We start from the raw sequence: 23,958 nt of genomic DNA, 5'->3' as shown, positions 1-23,958 counted from the left end.
ATAACAAAAGTAATGGTTTGCAATTCTCCCGGGGGGGGGGAGGACATGGGCACCTCTGCACCCTTCTGCCCATCAGAACTGCTCATCCTTCATAACAATTCAATCTCTTCTCTTTTCTCCTTTGCAGGTGAGCATTTGGCTCTAATTCAACCACAGTTCTGACCACGGGGTGGAGCTTCAAACAGGTTTTGTGATGAGTGACTGCACACCTCAACAAGCTTAGTCACAATCAATCAGATTTAATATCACTGGCATAGGTCTTGAGATTTGTTAACTTCACAGCAGCAAGTCAATGAAACTAACAATAAACACCAAGGAAAAAGCTGAGTTACATAAAGTATATATATGACTATTGAGTTAACATAAGTAGTGCAAAATTACAGAAATTAAAACAGTATTGAAGTAGTGTTCATGGGTTCAATGTCCATTTAGAAATTGGTTGGCAGAGGGGAAGAAGCTGTGCCTTCAGGATTCTGTACCTCCTTCCTGATGGCTCCAGTGTAAGGTGGCATGTCCTGAGCAGTGGTAGATATAGCCTTCCTAAGGCATCACTCCTTGAAGATGTTTTGGATACTATGGAGGCTGGTACCCCTGATAGATCTGACTAATTTTACAAGTTGTGGAGTAGTCCCTCATAACAGATGTTGTTGCAGCCAGTCAGAATGCTCTCCATTGTACATTTGTAGAAGTTTTCGAGTGTTTTAGTAGAACAACAAAATCTCCTCAACCTCCTAATGAAATATAGCCACTGTCATGGATTCTTTATAGCTGCATCAATATGTTGCGTCCATGCTAGGTCCTCAGAGATGTTGACACCCAGGAACTTGAAATTGCTCATTCTCTCCACTTCTGATCCCTCTATGAGGATAGGTTTAGTGTTACTTCCACTGTGGGATCTTGTTGGCTGAATCTTCTGCTGCTTTAATGAACTCCCATTTAGCTATGTTTTAACTTTTTCTTACATCTGAGAAAGTATTCAAGTTTCAGTGTTGCAGTGAACTGTAAGGTCTGTAAGGTCCCACTTGAGTTGAGTTCCTCCTTCCAGTCCTAATTCCACCACAAATGCCAAATGTCAAATCATTGCTCTGAAGTATGAATGCTTGTTTTGAACACTGGACACCCAAGAGTAATTCTTTTCTTCATGGGAGATTGGCAGGGTCCAAAATTTAGTTTATAGTATGAGCAGAAACTCTGGAATTTTTTGGCAATTTGGAGAATGAGTGACTACAAAATATGAGGATTACACAATGGAATAAACATGGTTACTTTCCCTGTTGTCTAGTTGGGCAAACTCATATTGTTTTTTCTGGAGCATTGGAGGTTGAGGGCAGACCTGGTAGAGATATATATAATCCTGAGCCACGCAGAGATGGGATAGTCAGTTTTTTCCAGACTAGAAATGTCAAATATTAAGTGCACCGCTCTCTGTGTATTTAAAAAAAAAACAAACAAAAAAAAAACAACAAACAAAAAAAACAACTTACCTCCTGACTTCTCACTTATAATCATCTTGAAATTGTTCCCCCTCATATTAGCCATTTCCACCATGGGGAAAAGCTCTGGCTATCCACTCAACCTATTTTCCTTATGCCTTTTATCATCCTGTACATCTCTATTAAGTTACCTCTCATCCTCATTTGCTCCAAAGAGAAAAGCCCTAGCTCACTGAACCTATCCTCATAAGACGTACTCACTAATCCAGGCAGCATCCTGGTAAATCCCCACTACAACCTCTCCACTCACCCTTGGAGAGTTAGATAGAGCTCTCATAGATAGCGGGGTCAAGGGATATGGGGAGAGGGCAGGAATGGGGTACTGATTGTGCATGATCAGCCATGATCACAGTGAATGGTGCTGGCTAGAAGGGCCGAATGGCCCACCCTTGCATCTACTGTCTATTGTCTATTGTGACCATCATCCTGTAGCACTTACATCCACTGTGATGATGTGCTTTGAGAGGTTGGTGATAAAACATATCAACTCATGCCTTAGAAGCCACTTGGATCCATTCCAATTTGCATATTGTCACAACAGGTGCCATTTCATTGGCTCTTCACTCAACTTTGGAACATCAGGACTGCAAAGATGCATATATCACAATAGTCTTTATAGACTACTGTACAGCTAGGCATTTAATAATATCACTTCCTCCAAAGTAATCAATAAGCTTCAGGACCTTGGCCTTAATATCTCTGTGTGCAATTGGATTCTCAATGTCCTCGCATGTTATCACCAGTCAGTTTAGGTTGGCAGCAACATGTCCATCAGCACAGAAACACCACAACGCTATGTGCTTTGCACCCTGCTGTACTTGCTTTATACTTTTGACTGTGAGGCTATGCACACTCTAATGCCATATGTAAGTTTGATGATGACACAGTTGTTGGCCGAATTAAAGGTGGTGATGAATCAACATATAGGAGGCAGATTGAAAATCTGGCAGAGTGGTGCCACAGCAACAACTTCTCACTCAATGTCAGCATGATCACGGGGCTGATTATTGACTTCAGGAGGAAGAAACAAGAGGTCTATGAGTCAGTTCTCATTGGGGGATAAAAGCTGGAGAGGGTTAGTGACTTTAAATTGCTCTATGTTATCATTTCAGATTATCTGTCCTGGGCCTAGCCATAAGTGCCATTATGAAGAAAGCACAGCAGTGCTTCTACTTCCTTAATTTTGCAAAAATTCGGCATGAAATATAAAACCTTGATAAACATTTATAGATGGATGGTAGAGAGTATATTGTCTGGCTGCATCACAGCTTTTTTGAACAGATTTTTGGTTAGATAATTCTATTGAGTTTCTTGGATTCAGTGTATGCCCAATAGAAATCCAAACTCAGGGTTGTATATGGTAACATATACATACTCTGATAATATCTTTACTTTGAACAGAAATGGGAAAGCGAGCACTCTCTCTCTCTATCCTTGTTTTACAGTGGTTGGCACCCAGCTTAGTGGCGCACTACCGCCACCTTCTGCTCCGGAATGTGCAATAGTCTCACATTCTAAATCCCTTCACCCAATCCCACAAACACATACCCTAACCTACACTTTATCCTCCCATCTTTAGCCATCCTAGTACCCCATTCCTGTTTATCCATCATATCCTATAAAAAAACAAAAACCCCTGTACCCCTTAAGAAAGCTAAAAATACCCTAAACTGTGCTCTCTCATCCATTGTCAGCAACCCTTTTATTGTGAATTCCTGCTCCCCCAATTCCCTTAGATTAATTCTCATCATCTCTCTCTGTATCCCATACTTGCTGCAACTTAGAACTACATATTCTACTGACTCCTCTTCCTGACATTCCTCACACAGTCCTGTCTGGTGTTTCCCTATCAATTACAATGTTTGGTTTAGTGCACAGTGCCCCAACCTTAACCTAGTCCACACAATTTCCTCTCTTCTGTATCTACTACCTACCATAGTACCTGCAAAACTTTTTTGTATTTGATATAAATGCCTCCCTTTCCCCTCCTTGTCCCATCTTTCTTGCCACATTTGGTTGATTTTTCCCCAGATAACACACTTAACCTCTGCTTTACTGATACTAATGTGCATTTCTATATTTTCTTTCTTTAACACCCTCTTTGCCAACTCATCCACCCTCTCATTCCCCTTCACCCCTCCATGAGCTGGAACCCATAGCAGATTAACCGGACCTCTCTGATTTGCAACTCTTGTGACTGACTGAAGGACTTCATGAAGTACATCTTGCCGGCTGTTTGAGTGAGAAGACCTTAATCTTGCTAGAACTGAGGATGAATCTGAGCATATCAATGCTTTGACTAGTCTAGCTTTCTCCACCCAATGCAACGGAACCAACACTGCTAGCATCTCCACTGCATACACCATTAACTTATCAGATGTTCTTTTGCTGATTGCAATTTCTTTTGCTGCTATAGCCACCACAAACCCTGTCACTCCTGTTTCAGGTTCCTTAGCCCCATCTTGAAGTGCCTGCATGCATGGTCAGGCTCTGACTACATTGGTTAAAGCCAGATCACTAGATTCAGCTCACAAACTCAACCATGAATCTCAGCTCTAAAGTGATGGAAGTCCTAAAATTGTTTTAAAAATTACAGGAAACCTTCAGACAAATTGAAATTTCGTTAGTTAGTTCATTCATGTTTGTCCAAAAATTGGGTGTTCATACTCCAGGGCGGAGCTATACAAGGTAAGATTTTGATTAATCTGATATATCAGCATCTGGGTCACATATAACATATCCCCTGCTCCCTGAACCTCACTGTTGCCTCAATTCCCATAGTTCGAGGAGACTCACTTGGGTCTCTACTTCTGTTTTCCCAATAAAATGTCTATTTTCTGTGTTCCCTTCAAACTCACCCGTTATTCTCTACTGAATTCACAGGGTCCCCGGAACACTACCGGAGTTCCTGTTCTCGGCCTCCCCCAGAAACTTGTTAGTGTCCCGGATACCACGCTCCCTGTAAATTGACCAGGCTCCTGATGCCGTCCACTCTTCCGGAATCACGGGAAAATTTATCATAACATTGCGTAAGATCTTTAAAAGAGGTAACTACACACTGGGATATTAAATTGGGTTACATTCAGTACTCGTGAAAATCTGATTGTCTGGTTCCTCTGAAGTCTTGAGCGTGCTGGGATATCGGAGCTTCACAGGACTTACTATGGAGGGAATGCGGTGGAGATTCACCTGGGTCCTGGCCTCTGGAGTTCCTTCAGCACTTCGCTTGTGCTGCTGGAATTCTTGGGGGTTCTTTCTTATGTTCGCGGAACAGGCACTCCCCAGTTACAAACGCTCGACTTATGGACACTTAAAGACACTCGTGCAATCGAGCATTTTCCAGACCGGGGTGTATTGGGGCTTATACGGAGCTGCGGGCACCTTCTGCCGGGAGGATACGGGGCATCTACCGTGCCTGCTCGCTCCCCACCCAAAGTTGCACTAATTGGGTTCTGGGTGGAGCTGAGGAGACTCGCTCCTTCGCTCACTGAGTCAAATAGGCCAGCTGATGGACGCACTTTATATTTAAACCAAGGTTTATATATACCATTACAATATCACAAGAATACAATATTATACGTTTTACAGGACAAACACACTATTTACAATTTCATATTATAATACGGTCGTCACTCTCCACGATAAGCAGAAGAAGAAGTCACTGTCCAAACGCACTTGAGCCCCTGAGGTGCCCGTCGGTCCCTGAAAAAGCCATGGACACTTAGACGCCTTCTCCAGGGACACCAGGCATGGAAGTAGCCCTCTGGCGGCCGCTGTTCCCGTGTCTACATCGTTCTCCCGTCTCTCCTGTTCCCGCAATCCTTTCCCACACACAAAGGAATTCGGGTGATGGCCAGTTCACAGGACCCGGGAACGACCTGCATATTGAAACCTTCATATGTTCTGGTGTTTTCTGGTGGGGTTCGATCCGCAGGTTCTCAGGATTATTTGCATTGGTACCTCACCAGCCTCTTAACTCGTTTGTAAGAACTATTACATAATATGAGAATACATTTTGCCATGAACCAGCCAAGCAGAAAGGGTGCGCAGGAAACGGGTTTCAGTGATGGACCGGAAGAAGCAGGGCTTCAGTGAGTGAGAGGGAGCCCGGCAAACATTAACTGCTGAGCTGGATACTGAACCTTTGTGATCGCTGCAAAGCCAGTCAGTTGATTATTGGATTGTTACTTTATTGTCCTTGTAACAGTGCGGACGTCCATCAGTTAGTTCCTTAAGGTTGCTATCGCCGGGGTGGCAATGGGGATACGCTGCCACTGTCTAATGGGGTGCGACTCAAATAGCCTGACAACCCAGTCCAGTTCCTGATCTTCCTGTGTGGTTCAGCTACCTCGCCCAGCGGAACTGTTTCTACTGACAGGAGAAAGACCAAAGCTGGGTTACCGTACTGTCACTTTAAAACCAGTCACCTCAGGCAGATGCGGCTCGCCAGCCCTGCTTGGCAATTGATCTAGGAGAAGGAAAACTCTGATCTCAAACCTCTGATGCCTTGCAGCTATACCCACTCATGGGGAAGGCTTTGGGAGTAAACCCTGAGGGAAAAATCTGGAGCTGCAGTCCGTACATTGAGTTTATCGCTGACTGGCAAATCCCGCGACTCAGCTGGTGCCAAAGTGTATCGGTCTCTGCTGTTCCTCTCGGTTCATCAGATGCCCGGAGAGAGAGAGAGAGAGAGAGCTTGCTACATGGGCAACAGCTCGTTCTCCACATTGTATTGCCCAGGCTTGCGTATCTGGACAGCTAGGATGCCACATCCATGGTCAACGCTGACCGACAGAAGCCTCAACAAGCCCATCAGTGCCGATCGCTTCACTCTGCAGTGCTCTCTCAGTATTGTCTCCGACCACTGCTGAAGTCACTAAATACCGCTGCTCTGACAGCGCAGAGCTCCCGCAGCACTTCTCTTCAGTATTCTGTACCGAGCAGGAAAATCTCTGACAGACTCGAGCTACTCAGGGATATCATCGACTAAGTGCAGAAGAGAGGGTTGGATGTCTCCCATGTCAGGTCGGACATGGAAGAGGCCTTCGCCATGACACGCCACACATACATTATGGGGTGACTCTAAAAATGGGGTTTGCTAAAGCTGCAATATGGTGCCGGTGAATCATGGCGACATTCTGTGTGCTATGTACAATACTTCCAAATATATCTCTTTTGAATTACTCTCACTGCAATCTGCAGTGTGTAATTTGCCTTTAAGCAATATACAGTTAAATTGAGGTTGGGTGGGACAATAAGGTGTCTGTTAACGTTTGCTTTTTGTTTTTTTTTAATCCTCTTTTACTATACTATTTAAATGGCTGTAATGTGCTCTTCGTGCCAGATGTTGGAGAACTGGGAGACCCAGAATCTCCCGGAGATCTACACCTGCGTGAAGTGCATCTGCCTGCAGCTCCTTAAAGACAGTGTTAGGGATCTGGAGCAGGAACTGGATGACCTTTGGATTATACAGGAGACTGAGCGGATAATTGATCAAAGTTACAGGTAGTATGCACCCCGAAGCTGCAGGAGTTCGGAAAATAGAAATAGGCAGTTACAGCAGAGCACCCCTGTGGCCGTTCCCCTCAAAGGTGGTGAATTTGCGGAATCTGTTGCCACAGGCAGCTGTGGAGGCCAGGTCGCTGGGTGTACTTAAGGCAGAGATTGATAGGTTCTTGATTGGACTTAGCATCAAATGTTATGGGGAGAAGGCCGTGAACTAGGGTTGAGGAGGAGAAAAAAAAAGGATCAGCCATGATTGAATGCCGGAGAAGACTCGATGGATCAGATGGCCTAATGCTGCTCCTATGTCTTATGGCATTATGGATACTTGATCTGCTATTAGGGAATGACTGGACAGGTGGGGCTCATTAACCATGGATGGTAGCTCATGTCGGAGAAGGAAAACTCAAATTTCAAACCTCCGCTGCCGTGCAACTATACCTGCTCATGGGAAAGGGTTTGGGGTAAACCTCGAGGAAAAATCCAGAATCAGAGTCCCGAAAGCGGCTGACTGCTGTACCCAGAACCGGCACAGCAACTCCTGCAATGCTGCAGGCACCAAACTGTATCAACTTTCGTTGTTCCTCTGGACCTGTCATCAGCATGGAGAGAGGGGTCCCACTGCATGGGCACAGATGGATCTCCATATCAATTCTGCCCCGGCTTGCGCCCTGAAGAGGCCACTGCAGTGACTACCAGAGGTGCAGTACCCATGGTTGACCATGACCAATGAAGGCCACACACACACACACACACACACACACACACACACACACACACACATACACACACACACACACACACACACACACACACACACACACACACACACACACACACACACACACACACACACACACACACACACACAATGACACAGGGCAGGTGACATTAGTTTATATAGGGGAACACTTTGCATCCAGTGCCCATAATGCCATTAGTTTCAAGGTAAATAAGCAAAAAGATAGGTCCAGTCCACTGGTTGAGATTCTAACTTGGAGAAAGTCTAATTTTGATGGTACAAGAAAGAATCTGGTAAGTGTGGATTGTGACATCCTATTTTTTTGCAAAGGAGTACTTGGAAAGTGAGAGGCCTTCAAAAACAAATTTTGAGAGTACAAAGCTGTATGTACTTGCTAAATAAAAGGTAAAGATAAGAAGTGCAGGGAGCCTTGGGTTTCAAGAAATGTTGAGCCCCAGGTTAAGAGAAAAAAGAAAGTGTCGAGCAGGCATCAGCAGTGGGGAAACAAATGAGGTGCTGATGGAGTACAAGAAATGCAAGAGAACACAAGAAAGAAATCAGTAAGGCTAAGACATAAAGTTGCTCAAGCAGAGAAGGTCAAGGAGAATCCCAAAGGATACTATAGATATATTAAGAGCAAAAGGATTGCAAGGGACAACATTGGTCCACTGGAAGATCAGAATAGTAATCTGAGTGTGGAGCTGAAACAGATGGGAGAAATCTTAAATACATTCTTTCCATCTTTATTTACTCAGGAGATAGACACAGACTTAACAGAAGTGAGGCAAGGCAGCATCAACTTCATGGACCCTGGACAGATTACAGAGGAGGAGGTGTTTGCTACCCTGAGGGAAATCAGTGGTTTTTGTGTGATGTCTGCCTTAAGGTGATGCGGTTGTCATCCTTGGGCATCTGAGGGGCTGGGAAGGTTTGTGTATGCTTGCAAGTCATCCACCAAGCTAATTAAGCTGACTGGGGTTGGAACAATGGACTAAGCCCACCGTTGGGAGTTTTCTGTCAGGCAGGAGGGGGTAGAGATGGCAGGAAGGAACGGGGACCTCGGCGGTAGCGACTGGGAGGTGTATGGAGGAAGGCAAATGGCAGATTTCTGGGAAACTGAGAAACAAAAAGCTCTTTGAAGATTGTAGAGGCTTATCTTCCAGTGACGATGGCAGTCGACAGGATTTAACTAAAAGAAGGAAGAGTTTAAGGTTTTGAATGTGGATCTGCCTCCAATATAAATCCAATCATAGCAACTATCGATCTGAAAAATTGTGAAATATTGTGCATGCAAAACCTTTATAGAGATATTACAAGGATAGAAAGCAATGTGAGAAAACTTTGGGGGTTCAAAGCAGTGGGAGGAAGAAAATAACACCAAGTAATTATACAAAATGGCTTTGGGGTGTAATCTCTGGAGTGCCTCTAGATGTATCCATGGCCAAGTTAAATCTTGTTCAGTCGTGTAGTAGCAGTGTGTAAGGGTAAAAAGCAATGTGGTAGATGTGGTGATTATGGCAATAGTGGAGAAAGCATTAGGCTAAATTGTAGCAACTGTCAAGGAAAAGGTAACTTGATTATCCGGGATGTCCTGCATATTTATGTGTTTGGATGGAAATAGGCATATCATATGCAGAGGCTCTGCAGAAAGTATAGAAGACAGTGTCAATGGGATCTATTAATATCCAGAATGCAGATAGTTTAATGGCATTGTGTAAAGTGCATTAATATATAATAAGGGATTCTCTGATTGTTGATAAACTTTCATGACAGATGTGGTAAATTGCACAGCACAAACTAAAATAGGACTAAATAAAAAGCAGAAGAAAACATTGAGACAAGAGACTCCAGAAGCTATTCAAGGAGTAAAAATGTTCACATTTCAAAGGAGAGTTTTTAATGGCTTTTTAATCTTACAATGGAATTCTGCAAGTCTGTTAGCTAATGGTCAAGAGGTTAAGACATTTATTGAAGATTTACTAATAAACCTCATGTCATGTGTACAGGAAACCTGGTTGAAATCCTGTAAGTTTCAAAATACAAAACTATGTTAACATAAGCCATGATTGGAAAATGGGCATTGGAGAAGTGGCTACATTTGTCAAAAATGGGATAGCATATTCAGTAGACTTTTGGAGTTTTGGGTTGTTTACGAGTCAATTGTGGGTTGAAATTTAGTGAAGCTGAGATCCTTCAATGTGTGCAGCAGGATTTTGGAAATCACTTACCAGTCTGTTGTAGCAAGTCTCCTTTGCTGCTTTACGTTGGGGGAGCAGCATCAGTGCTGATGATGCAAAAAGCCTAAATAGACTCATCAGAAAGGCTGGATCCACCCTTAGCTACAATCCGGACTCTTTTGAGTTAATGCTGGAGAGGAGGTCTGTGTGATGTCCGTGTGTGTTTAAATTTTCTCTTGCATGGTCCAAATTTATTTGTTTTTCTGAAAGGAACATTACACCCAGACATGATCTCAAGTTATATATTACACCACTTAAACAAGAGATACTGATGAAGTTTTATGTTTGTGGTAGATATGTGGATAGATTCAAGGGTAACATGAAAAGTGTATGTGAATAAGATTCCAGAGAAATATAAAAAGCCGTTAATGTGCTCAGTTGCTTAGTTGGGTGTGAGTAGGAGGTCAGTTAAATAAATGTATATTGCTTTAATCAGATCTGTTTGATTATGGATGTGTTACTTATGGATCAGCCTCACTAGAAGTCTTAAAGACTCTAGATAAAATTCAAGCTCAGGCATTTAGATTATGTTGTGGTACTATTAAATTTCCCAAATAGCACTATTAGTGGGATAAATAGGTGAAGTACCTTTTTAGTTGGGATAAGGAAATAAAACAATGGCTTTTAAATAAAATTCATAGGATGGTGGGAACTCAACTAGCAGATGGGTATGAAATGAAAGAAGTCACACTTATACATTTACATATTGGAAATACTAAGTTGAATAATATGCATGACATTAGCATCTGCAGTGAGTATATTTGTCAAGAAACAGTGCAGCATACATTGTTTGAATGTAGTTCCTAAGAGGTGGAAAGGAAACATCTTATTGCTGAATTGCGATCTTTGGCACACAGGTGAACGTAGAAAGTTTGTTATGATACCACTGCCATCTCATGTGTTTAAGTGAGCATTAACTTTCATTTTGATATTATTTGAGGATTTCTTGGTGATGGTTTGTGTTGGGGGGCGGGGGGTGGGGGGTGAGGTGATATCGTGGATATTAGTCCCGTCTCTTTACTCCACACCCCAATTCAGTAGGTGGCGGTAATGCACCTTATGTAGATCTGCCAACTGCTGTTAAACTTCATAGAGAAAAGAGATCTTTTGGAATCCGCGACAAATCTCAAAGACCAGTTGAACATTTTTCAGTGATAATTTTATCCCGAACTTATAGACTCCAGAAATTCCCCAGCATCTTGGACTTCCTCTGTATCAGTGCGATGTAGCCGTTCTCCAGTCTAATGGAGGATCTTTAATGGAGAGCCTGGGATCTCTCGAGATTAGCGGTGAGTTTCCAAATCGCAACCACAGTCCTTTAAAACAATCACACAGCCTTGCCTTCCCAGCCTGGCTTCCCGCAGAGAGACAATATGGTAAAAAGGAGCGATCCCAGTTCGTTCCGACTCTCCATTGCGGTGTCACCGCACCTCGACAAATCTACTCGTTTGCCAATAAACTGCTGAGGGCGCAGATAAAATTCACGGAGGCAATTCGGGGATAAATAGCGCTCTCTACAAGGAACAACCAGTAAGAACTCCTGTAATTAAAAATCTTCCTGCAGAAATAAACAGCCCCGCCGCTGCTCCGGAGTGTGGAGAGAGGGAGGGAGGGAGGTGGGGCGGTAGACAGCCGGCCAGGTACAGGATGTGCAGAGGCAGGGTGCGGAGCCAAACCTCTTCATGTAAGGATGTGGACACGTGCAGACAGCGACAGGGGGGCGCAGGCAGCAACGCCCAGTCACCGACATGTCTCTGGGCAGGTTTCCAGGATCCTCTCAGTAGATGCTCGCCAAAAACCGTCACCAGCCACTGTATAAAACAGGGGTTCCCAATCTTTTTAATTCCATCGACCAGTACCATTAAGCAAGTGGTCCATGGACCCCAGGTTGGGAACCCCTGCTGTAAAACAAAACTGATGCAAGAACTGAGCGGGTCAGGCTGCATCTATTGAGGGAAATGCACAGACGACGTTTTGGGTCGAGATACTTCCTCTAGACTGGAAGGTTAAAGGGCAGGTAGCCAGCTAGGTGAAGGACTGAGAGTAGAGATAAGATTCCAAAATGTCGACTGTCCACTTCCCTCCACACGAGATCCCCCAGAATTTTAGATTCTGCTCTAAATTCTAGCGACTGTACACTCACGAGGCTCTATCCACTCGATTCTGCGGAACTCGTATCTTGCGCCCCCGCTCCTGGACAACTAGGATTATACTTCATACAACACACTGCCAGACGCCAGTGCGGACTTCCCAGCAAACTCATTGCTCCCCAATCTGCACCTATCCCTCTCCCTCCCCCCACTTGCCTACAGCCACCCTGTCCTATTCCTATGTGCGGTTTCTTCATTCGTGCACGCGCCCCCGTGCCGCCCAAGCACACTCTAACCCCGCACGCTCTTTCCCCAAATCTCCCCCACCCCCGTACGCTTTCCCACGTTCATTCATGCATCCCTACCCATGAACTGCACTGTCGACTGCACAGTGTGCGCTCTCCTCCCTCTTGAGTGTTGGAGCCTGTGTGCAGTTCCACACTACAAGAAGGATTTGTGAACAGTATAGAGGATGGAGAAGACGTGCATCTAGAATGGCTGATTAATGAGAAAAGGCTGGAGAGGCTGGATTTGTTCTCCCCGGGACAGAGGCTGTTTGAGGGGTCCTGAAATTGCATTGAGTACAAATAGAGTACAAGACTCTACTCCTCGTGTCACAGGTATTTATTGAGGTGATTGACTTGGGTAATAGGGAAAAGACTGGATGACCTTTTCTGCCAGAAAGCAGTGAGTATCTGGAACACATTTCCAGTTAGTTCTGGAAGCAGAATCACTGACAGCACTGAAGTTGCATCTGGACAAACACGTGTATCTCCCAGCTGCAGAAGACAAAGGAACAATTGTTGGAAGATCAGTTTAATAAGGCAGGGTACTCACTGGTTGACATGGACATGGTGGACTGAATTGCCTGTTTCATGCGGTATGGCCATGACTTTCCTTCCCTGTGCACTTGCACTCCCCATTCGTTCTCCCTTCACCATCCATCGGGTGTTCTTCCTCCTACTGTAGTCCCGTTCCCACCACCCACCCTGCCACATTCTTCCCTCTTCCCCAATGTGCCATACTTTCCAGGTTTCAACCACAACTGATATTCTGTCCTAAATTGGTGGAAGGTCTATCCTCAGATAATAGAGGAAGTAAAGTTATTAGTTCGGGCCAAAGTGGAGAATTTTTCACTTTTGTTAGCCATAGTGAGGCAGCAGAGGGCTGGAGGATATGTAATGTTCTTTTATCCAAGAAGAGCACCAGGAATGTGCAAAGTAACTAGAGGCTGATAGTCATTATCTGAGTTGTAGGGAAGTCATTTAGAATAAATTCCAAGGAACAGGATTTATTTACGATTGGAAAGGGAGGGATTGATTTGGGAGCTTGTAGAACAATAGCAATCTCTCACTCAACATCAGTAAAACCAAAGAGTTTATTATTAACTACAGGAGGAAGAAGCATGAGGTTCACAAGCCAGTCCTTATTAGCTGATCAGAGGTGAAGAGGGTCAGTAGCTTTAAAGTCTACTGAAAGTGGTATATACAGACCAGTCCATTACAGTACACTTACATGGAGAGCTGTTACAACAAAGCATATCTATCTTCAAATACCCCTACCATCCAGTCTTCTTGCAACTACTATTGGGTAGGATGTACAGACACCTTAGACTTCACATTACCAGGGCAGAAACAGTTATTGCCCTACAACCATCAGCTCCTAAATTGGCATGATAACTTCATTCACCACTACTCTGAACTAATTTTATAAGCTCCAGACTCACTTTCAAGGACTCTTTACAACTCATGTTCTCAATATTATTTGTATTTACGGTTTGTCTTCTTTTCCACAGTGGTTGTTTGTCAGGTTTTCTTCATTTATTTGTTTTTTTTAATTGTATTTCTTTCTTTCCCTTACATGCCTGCAAGAAAAGGAATCTGGAGTTAGTACAGTATATGGTAACATAATATGTAGTTTATATAGTTTAGATAATAAATTTTCAATGAATTTTATATCCTTCATTCTTGTATACCTCAGACTCCTCACTCTCCTGAATCCTTGCCCTCAAAGTTCACACACGTTCCTCACTGTTACCCACATTCCTGGACCATCACTCTTTACCTCCTTCACCCTGCACCACACACCCTCAGTCCTGAACATGTCACCCTCACTCCTCTACCACTCACTGTCCACTACCTCTCCCACTCATGATGTGAACCACACTCTCTACCTCCCACACTTCACTCCTGCTTTGCCTCCACCTACTGTGCTGTCCAATGTCAATCAGTCACTCTGTGTGCAACCTTCAGAAAACACTCTCACTTGCAGAAAAGCTCATCCAGCAAAGTGGTGCAGAAAGGAGAGTCACTGCCTCATAGCTTCAGAAACCTAAGTTTGATCCTGACTTCTGGTGCTGTCAGCAAAGAGTTTGCAACTTACTTCTGTGACCCCACAAGATTCCCCCAAGTGCATCATTTTTCTCTCCATATTCCAAAGACAAAACATATTAGGAGATAAATTCACTGCTGTAAGTTGTCTCTAATGTGTGGGAATTGGGGAAAATTATTGAAATATGTGACAAACAAAATGGGATCAGTGTAGAATTTGAGCAAATCAGTGGTTGATAGCCAGCATAGACTGGGTGGGTCAAAAGGTCTAGTTCGGTGCTGTATGAGTCTATGTCTATGTGCAAGAAAACAACAAAGAGTTACCAGTCTAATTGTGCGGAAAGACTCAACTGAGACAACTAAGTTGAATGCCTGTTTGAAAAGCAAAACATCAAAAAAGTTACACAAACAAGCTATCCAGCCCAGTAGCCACACTGCCTAACAAGCAATCAGTGTTACTAGTCCTATATTTTTATTTCATGCTCACCACGTTATCACAATCTTCTGCTCAGATTCTGCCCCTCACCCAGACACTTATGGCAATTTGCAGTTGCCATTTAATGCACCTACCTGTGCATCATTGTGATGGAGGGAGAAAAAAACCACCCAGGAAGAATTCCAAGGGGTTACAGGTAGAACGAGCAAATCTGAATTATCTGGAGCAGCTGCCTTGTGTAACTCAACAACTTCCTCTCCCAGTTGTGCTTTGGTGCAAAATCTGTGACCACACTGGCTTTCCCCAGATGTCCTTGTTTCCTTCCCTATCTAAGAAATGTCCCTTATGTTCCTTGTTAGGTTAGCAAACAGTTGTAAGTTCCTCCTGGTGTGTGAGTGAGTATGAAAATCTGGGGTGTGGGTGTTAGCACAGACTCAGCAGGCTGAAGGGCCAGTCTCTCCATGGCTAAGTGACGTTATGAATAGAAATGGGAAGAGATGGATTGGGGAAGACAGAACAGAGCTGAGAAGTCAATTCCAAACATTTTGAACATGCACAGATGGATCAGAACACTTTTTGCACTTTGAGTGCAGGGAGATGATTGGTCTGGCTACATGGATTTGGGACTAATTCCATTGAAGTTCCTTTTCACCTGGCCTAATCCAAATTGATCATAACACGGAAGCACTGCACTTCTGGAGTGATGGTCTCCACCACTGGAGCAATGACACTGATCCGCAATCAGGAGTGAATTATCTACCATTGCTGAGAGAGTGCTGCAGTGTCAGAGGTGCAGTGCTAGGGGAGCACTGTGGCATTGCTGAGCTGCACTGTTGCACAGAGGGAGCAGTGCATGATCAAAGACTTGGTGGTGGGGCAATGTTGCAGCATTGCATGTCTGCACCCTTGGGGGGGGGGGGGGGGTTGCTGTGCTACATGATCAGAGAGCAGTTCAGCAATATTTCTACACTTGCGTTTCATGGAACAGTACAGCACAGTATGGTCCCTTTGGCCCACGATGTTGTTTTGACCAATAAAAATGTATAGTCTTAATCTTTCCTCCTAGTACTGCATCAAACCATCTATTTTTGTTACATCTATATGCCTATCTAAAAGACTTCTAAATATCCCCATTGTATTAGCATCTACTACCACCCCCAGCAATGCATTCCAGACACCCGCCATTCACTGTCTCAGAAAATCTACTTCTGACATCTTCCATAAACTTCCCTCCATTCACCTTAAATGATGTCTCCTGGTATTGGCCATTGCCACCTTGGGAAAAGGTTGCTGGGATTTCACTCTATTGATGCCTCTCATACACCATTACTAAGTCACCTCCCATCCCCCATAGAGAGTACAGGTGGCTTGTCAGAGTCTTGGTATTGGGGGAACTTTACACGATCAGAGAGCAGTTCAGACGGTTTTCCGCACTGTCAAAGGTGCTGTCTTTCAGTTAAGACATTAGACAAATCCTCCTTTGCACCTCAGGTGTAGAAAATCCCACAGTATGTTTTAAAGAGCAGGAGAGCTGTAGCCACATTCAGGCCAATGTTCCCCTCAGCCCACAGCTAAGAAGCATCTGGTAAATATTTAATTGCTCTGGGTGGGATCCTGCTGTCCACAGATAGAATATCCCCATTCCTACTTCACAACTTGGCTACACTGTAGCAGGACAAATGGACAGCAAAACATTCCTGGACATCCCACGATAGTGAAAGGGTTAAAGGCTTAGAGGAGCTGTATGTCTGAAAAGATCATCAAATGCAGAAATCACATGGATAATAAAAAAAAATTACTTGTAGCACTTGATGATCTTACCTCAAGTTTCAGAACAACCTGTGGGACTGAAGCACTTGCTGAACCCAGACCCTCTCTGGACCATATTCAGGGCTGGGATCATGCATATTCCCCCAATAACTCTCCCCTAGGTACTTCGCAAACACAGGGAGGTAGCACTGGATAACACAGAGATGCCATGTCTGCTTCAAGCATTCATGCAGTGAGGTGAGAGTACATTTTGTTAGTCACCTGAAGCTGGACAGCAATTTTCCCAAACCTTTGGGACCCCATATGCCTGTAGAGGTAGTCATCACAGTCAGGTCAGTCTCCAGCCTGCACTTTCCCCTCCATCACAGCCTGTGTTTCAGTCAGAAAAAGGCAAAGGGCCAGAGCAGGAACTCTTAAATTCATCAGGTGAAGAAAGACCCTTCTAAATATGGGGATCTTTCCCTTGCACCAGGCTACGGAAACACTTCCTTCAGCCTACATAGCCTGTGCTGGGTATCCATCTCCATACACTATAATCCCATTTTACTCTCCTTCGCACTTCTCAACTGCCCCCAGATTCTACTACATGCACCAGAGAAACTTTACAGTGAAGAGAAGTTCTACCTAGGGGAAGAGAAGAGACTGCAGACGCTGGAAACTGGAGCCACTCCTTGGGGAGCTCAGAGTGTTAAGTAGCATCTGTGGAAGGAAATGGAGAGTCAACATTTTGGATCAAATCCAGGTGAAGGACCTTGACTTGAAATGTCAACTGTCCATTTCCCTCCATACCCATATCCCTGGAGTATTTGTTGCTGCACAAAATTAGGTGCTGAACCATGTTTTGAATGTCCTTACCTAGAGGCCTCTACTACCCTGTGCTCTGAGAAAATACACGTGAAGTTAGCACAATCTGAGATTTCCCTATTTTTTGGGGAACCTTGATTTCATTTCTTTCTTGAGGAAGAGGAAGCAGTTCAGTGGCACCAGTCCAGCAATTCACTATGTGTGCACATCCTCTTCCTCCAGAACAAAAGCACTACCTTCCACCACTATCAACATCCTGCAGACCAGGATGTTTTCCATCCCCAGGGAGGAAACATGAGCACAAAGCAATATCCCAATGTTGACACGGAGAGCTCTGTAATAGGTTTCCGAGCTGCTTGTCACTTCTGTGGGCTGTAAGAGACCATGTATCACAAGTATAAGGTGTGTATGAGGATGCAGCCCCTCTTTACATATTTGAAGGGGCTATTCCCTACCTTCCTTGTTTAATGTGGTACTTGTAGTATATAATGAACTTACTTTTCTAATTTTGAAAAACACAAACAGTGTTCCTCTGAACTACACCTTGCCAATGCGTTGCAACTGTCTGCTGATGGAGTGCCATTTCTTCATTATCATTACCCAGAGCTAACAAAGCACCTCTCCCTGATGACAGATGGTATCCGCTCCACTGACTGTGCAATGCTCCTCCTTCAGTACCCCACATCTTTTGCCTGCCCCTCCACAGTGCATGGCCCCACTGACAGTGTAGTACTCTCCCCGTATCTGAGGGTGTCACCCTACTACCCCGTTTAACCACACTACAGTCTCAGATTAGACATTCCTCAGTACTCAAAGAATACATTACCTGAGTTCCAAGCCAATCCTGACCAGCTGCTCTTGCCTTTTCTTCCTGATCCCTCATATTCTTCCTTCTCTCCTCAATATATGAGGAGTGCTTGATCTCTATTGGCTTGTAAGGAAATTCAGAAGGATGGGTGGAGGGCGGGGTATCTCATTGAAATCTGCTGGACAATGAAAGGTCTGGATTGAGTGAACATGGGAAGGATACTCTTATCAGCAGGAGAGTCTAGGATCTGAGGGCACACTTCTGAATAAAGGGACTTCTTTTTAATACTGGAATGAAGAGGAATTTTTTCAGCCTGAATCTGTGGAATTTGTTTCCACTAAGGGCGGTGAAAGCAAAGTTGTTCGGGGATTTAAGACACAGATTGATAGATTCTCAATTCGTAAAGGGGTGAAGGGTTTTGTGTAGAAGAAGAGTTCAAAAATAATCAGCCATGATTTGATGATGGAGCAGAACAGAAGGACAAAATAGACAAATTCTGTTTCTGTATCTATGGTCTTATATCCTCTCTATTCATCTTCACTCTCTCAATATTCTCTTGTTTTTCACTCTTTGCCCGAATCTTCCCCCTCTCATTTTCTTTGCCACTGGAGATCAGCGCACAGAAGATCCATCAAGCTTTTTAACCAATTGTCAGTGTGAGATTCATGGATCAGTAGCACTGTCCCTACTATGCTTTATCCTTCTAACCCTAACTTTTCTCTCCTATTTCAGCTCTACTGAAACTAAACATCTTTTCTTTCTCCACAGGTACGGAGCAATCTTGAATATTTCCAGCAGAGTTATAAAGTCTAAGAAGATGTAGCTCTCTTAAGTTTGCCAATTGAGTATATAATGCATTGACATGTGGCGGTTTGGTGTTTTGGGCAATGGCCAATCAGCGATCAGCATTGATTTGCAAGAACAAACTAAATGAAGGCAGGGGCAAGTGGAGCAGCCATCGTTTGAGTGGATCGTTATGGTGGAGATTTTGAGGTTTTAGCTTCGAAGTTTCAGTGAGCTGTAGGTAGATACTTTTCTCAACAATTTATTGTTCTTTCCTTCTTTACATTTAAAACAGTAGGGAGGACAGGCAGGATAGTGGAATGCTCTTCTTGCATGGAGACCTCCAGTATCCCTAATGAATACACCTATGAGAAGTGCATCTAGCTGCAGCTTCTAACAATCCATGTTAACGAACTGTGACTGGAACTGGATGAACTCCAGATCATTTGGAAAGCTGAGGGGGTGATAGATAGAAAATACAGAGAGGTAGTTGCACCAAAGGCACAGTACACAGGAAACTAGATGACAGTCAGGAAGGGAATGGGATTAAACAGCCAGTGCAGAATACTCCTGTGGCCATCTCCATCAACAACTGGAATACCAATTTGCATATTTTGGAGGGGGTGGGGGAATGACTAGGGTGAGGAAAGTCACAGCTGTCATGTCTCTGGAACTTACTCTGGCTCTGTGATTCATAAGAGAATGGGGGAGATGATGTGAGCTGTGGTGATAGTGGATTTGTTAGTCAGAGAAATAGAAAGGAGTTCAGGGAGTTAGGTGCTAAGTTAAAGGGCAGGACTTCCAAACTTGTGATCTCACGATTGCTATATAACACCTGCCAGTGGGGCTAGAAATAGGAAGATTATACAGTTGTGGCTAAGGATTTGGTGTAGGAGGGGGGGCATCAGACTTATGGATCATTGGGCTTCCGTGTGTTATTCTTCTGTTAAGGCACTACCAGCAGAGTGGTGCAGCTGGTAGTCCTGCAGCTTAATGGTAGGCACAGGTTCAATTCTGATTTTGGGTGATATCCGTGTGCAGTTTGCATGTTTCTCTTGTGACTCCATGGGTATCTGCTGGGTGCTCCTCTCTCATTCCAAAGACATGGCAGATCAGGAGGTAAATTAGCTGCTGCAAGTTGTTATTTTATTCACTCCAGATTCTTATCATCTTCTCCCTCAACTCCAGATTGTACCCCTCACTCACACACTAGGGGCAAGTCACAGTTGCCAGTTAATGCACCAACCTATACATCACTGATTTGAGGGAGGAAATCAGGACACCTAGGAGTTATAGGAAAAACATGCAAGTCTGAATTCTTTGCAGAGGCACCTTGTGAGACCCTTCCACTTCCTCTCTCCTCATTGTGTCTCCATTGAAAAGTCTGCAACCCCTGGATGGTCCAATTTCCTGCTCTGCCCCAAATATGTTCCCTGTTTGATTTCACTGATTGTTGTAAGTTCCCCCTAATCCATGGATGACTGTGAAAACCTGAGGGGCTTTAGGAGAATACTTACTGCCTGTTACACTGCTTGCATTTAGGGCAGCAATGAAGGTTCTCCATTGCTGGCGGTATTCAAGGCTCCCTTCATCATGACAGTAGCTTCTACTCGGTTTTCACTACTGTCAGTCATTGAAGTCCTGGGAGGACCATCGCACTCAGAAGCAGAAGGATTCTTAATTGCTGTTTCCATAACAATTTTGTGTTACCACTCAGGGGTATTAGCCCAGAGTCAAACCCCGAACCTGGAGGACCGGGGGACCACCCTTTGTCTGTCCTCTACCCTTTGACCTATTTGGCATGGTGACCCTACCAAGAACCAAAACATAAATCCCTGAGTCCAGACAACATAGACCTCCAGACGGTAGAGGCACATAAGCCTCTAAACCATGACAGGCTTGTCTCTATATCTCAGTAGTGTTATGGGTATAAGCGTGAAGTGATGCATTGGGAAAAGAAGAACAGTTTCAGTTAAGAAATTTGTCATTGGAAAAGGGACCCCGAGGGAACTGGTGGACGGAGGAACGGTATGAGATGATAGGCAGGTAGGGAAGGTGAGCGGAGTTGCAGTTCGGAGACAGTGGCAGGTAATTGATAGATGGAGGATGACAAAGAGAGAGAGGAACGAGGAAAGAAAAACAGATGGAATGTGAGTACAATGGACACTGAACAATGTGAGTACATGAGAAATCTGATGGAGGGAGGTAAGATGGCCGATATATGGGTAAAGGAGGGGTGGTGATAGAAGCGAGTGAGAAGCTAGGGATGGGTATTGGAAAGAGGAAAAAGTGGTAGGACTGGAAGGTCAGAGGGAGAAATATGAAAAAAAGGGATATGGGGACCGGTGTTAAAGTAGGTTGAGGGTGATACACAGCCCGATACAGCGGTCAGCATCATTGCGGGCAGTGGAGTGAGCCAGGAGTAGAGTGGAGGCGTGAGGGCTTTGGCTCAACGGGCTTCGGTGGAACCGGATGAGGCGAGGAAGACTGGAGCTGCAGAGCTCTCACCGCCAGTTGCTTGGTAAGTAGTCCTGCTTCCTTTTACACTTATAACTTTAAAAGTATTGTTAAATAGTGTGATAGTTAGCTGTATTGGGGCAAAGGGTTCTTGCATAACTAATACTAGTACATTAAATTAACTATATAGCATGGAGGAGGTGATGTGTTACTGCTGCGAGATGTGGGAACCGGTAGACCCCATTGAGGGGCACAGCGACTACATTTACAGCAAGTGTTTGTTGCTTGAGGAACTCGAGCTTCATATTGATGAGCTGCAGTCTGAGCTTCAGACACTGCGACACATCAGGGAGGGGGAGAGTTACCTGGACTCTGTGTACCAGGAGATAGCCACACCTAATTGATTAACTAATGTAGATTGCAGTCAAGCACAGGATGGTGTGGCTATGAGTGAGGCAAGTAGGGGAATCCAGGAGGTAGGACTGGAGGAGATGCAGGCCTTGCTCTTGTCCAACAGATTCGAGGCTTTAACTCCCTATGAGGGCAGGAGCGGGGACTGTGGGGAGGATGAGCAACCTGCCCATAGCACCGTGGAGTGTGGGGCCATTCCAGAGGGGGGAGTCAATAGAAATGTTGTAGAAATAGGGGACAGTATCGTCAGGGAGATAGATAGGGTTCTCTGCAACTGAGAGCGAGAGTCCCGAAGGCTATGTTGCCTGCCTGGTGCCAGGGTTAAGGACATCTCTTCTGGGCAGGAGAGAAACTTGCAGTGGGAGGGGGAGGATCCAGTTGTCTTAGTACACGTCGGTATTAATAACATAGATAGGACAAGGAAGAAGATTCTATTACAGGAATATGAGCAGCTAGGGGTCAAATTAAAAAACAGAACCTCAAGGGTAATAATCTCTGGATTATTACCTGAGCCACGAGCAAATTTGGCTAGGTTAAATAAAATTAGGGAGTTAAACGCGTGGCTCAAAGACTGGTGTGGGAGAAGTGGGTTTTGCTTCTTGGGACACTGGCACCAGTACTGGGACAGGAAAGAACTGTTCCGGAGGGATGGTCTTCACCTGAACCGGGCTGGGGTTAGTGTCCTGGCGAATCATATATCTAGGGCTGCAGAGAGGTCTTTAAACTAACTAGTGGGGGGGGGGGAGGATTCTAGAGAGCAAATAATTAAGAAGACAATGGAGAAGATAATGGATGTAGGTAAAAGTGGAGGAATAAAAAGACAGAGTGTGTCAGGAGGGGAAAGAATGTACGGAGATAAGCGTAAAGTTTGTACAAAAGGAAAAGGTAGGAAATAAGTGTCAAACATATTTGAAAGTCCTTTATTTGAATGCACGTAGTATTAGGAATAAAATTGATGAGTTGATGGTACAAGTAATTATGTATGGCTATGATATTGTGGCAATTACGGAAACATGGCTGCAGGGTGACCAGGACTGGAAATTAAACATACAAGGGTATTCGACAATTAGGAGAGACAGGCAAGAAGGAAAAGGAGGTGGGTTGGCTATGTTAATAAAGCAAGAAATCACTGCAATAAAGCGAAATGATATTGGCTCAAAGGATCAGGATAACGAAATAATTTGGGTAGAAATAAGAAATAGTAAAGGGAAAAAAGCAGTGGTGGGAGTAGTCTATAGGCCTCCAAACAGCTGTAACAGTTGGTTGGAGCATAAATCAGGAAATAGTTGGGGCTTGTAATAAGAGAACAGCTATAATTCTGGGGGATTTTATCTTTCATATTGACTGGACTAATCAAGTCGGACACGGCAGCCTTGAAGAAAAGTTTATTGAGTGTATTCGGGATGGGTTCCTTGAACAATACATTACTGAGCCGACAAGGGGGCAAGCAGTCTTAGATCTGGTCCTGTGTAATAAGACAGGACTAATAAAAAATGTCCTAGTAAAGGATCCCCTTGGAATGAGTGACCATAATATGGTTGAATTCCATATTCAATTAGAGGATGAGAGGGTTGGATCTCAAACAAGCGTACTGAGCTTAAATAAAAGAGAATATGATGGTATGAGAGCGGAATTGCTTAAGATGGATTGGGAAAATAGATTAAAGGGTAGATCGGTACTTTATCAGTGGTGTATATTTAAGGAGTTACTTTATACCTATCAAGAAAAATATATTCCACTGAAGAAAAATGGGTGTAAAAGAAAAAATAGTTATCTGTGGCTAAGTAAAGAAATAAAGCAAAGTATACGACTAAAAAGAAAGTTACATAAGGTAGCTAAATCTAGTGGGAAGATTGAAGATCGAGAAGCTTTTAAAGATCAGCAGCAAATAACAAAAAGATTGATTAAGAAGGGGAAGATAGATTATGAAAGTAAATTGGCAAAAAACATAAAAGCAGGTAGTAAGAGTTTTTATAGTTACATAAAACAAAAAGGGTGGCTAAAGTAAATGTTGGTCCCCTAGAAGATGAGACCGGGAAATTAATGGTAGGGGACATGGAGGTGGCGGAAACGCTGAACAAATATTTTGTATCAG

At 44.0% G+C, this 23,958-nt stretch overlaps 1 protein-coding gene across 3 annotated transcripts in view; it reads left to right on the top strand.

Moving 5' to 3' along the window:
- Positions 1–6,695, top strand: part of LOC132394465 (major histocompatibility complex class I-related gene protein-like) — a 28,771-nt gene extending 22,076 nt beyond the window's left edge. For 2 of the 3 annotated variants that reach the window (XM_059970658.1, XM_059970659.1), the window contains one exon: positions 128–6,695. The gene's annotated coding sequence lies outside the window, so the exon portion shown is untranslated. The remainder of the gene's footprint in view (positions 1–127) is intronic. The other variant, XM_059970657.1, reaches the window with a different exon arrangement.
- The last annotated feature ends 17,263 nt before the right edge of the window (positions 6,696–23,958 follow it).

This window comes from Hypanus sabinus, chromosome 5 (genome assembly GCF_030144855.1).
Source record: "Hypanus sabinus isolate sHypSab1 chromosome 5, sHypSab1.hap1, whole genome shotgun sequence".
In the NCBI taxonomy this organism is placed as follows: Eukaryota; Metazoa; Chordata; class Chondrichthyes; order Myliobatiformes; family Dasyatidae; genus Hypanus; species Hypanus sabinus.
This window is presented reverse-complemented; position numbering and strand designations above follow the sequence as displayed.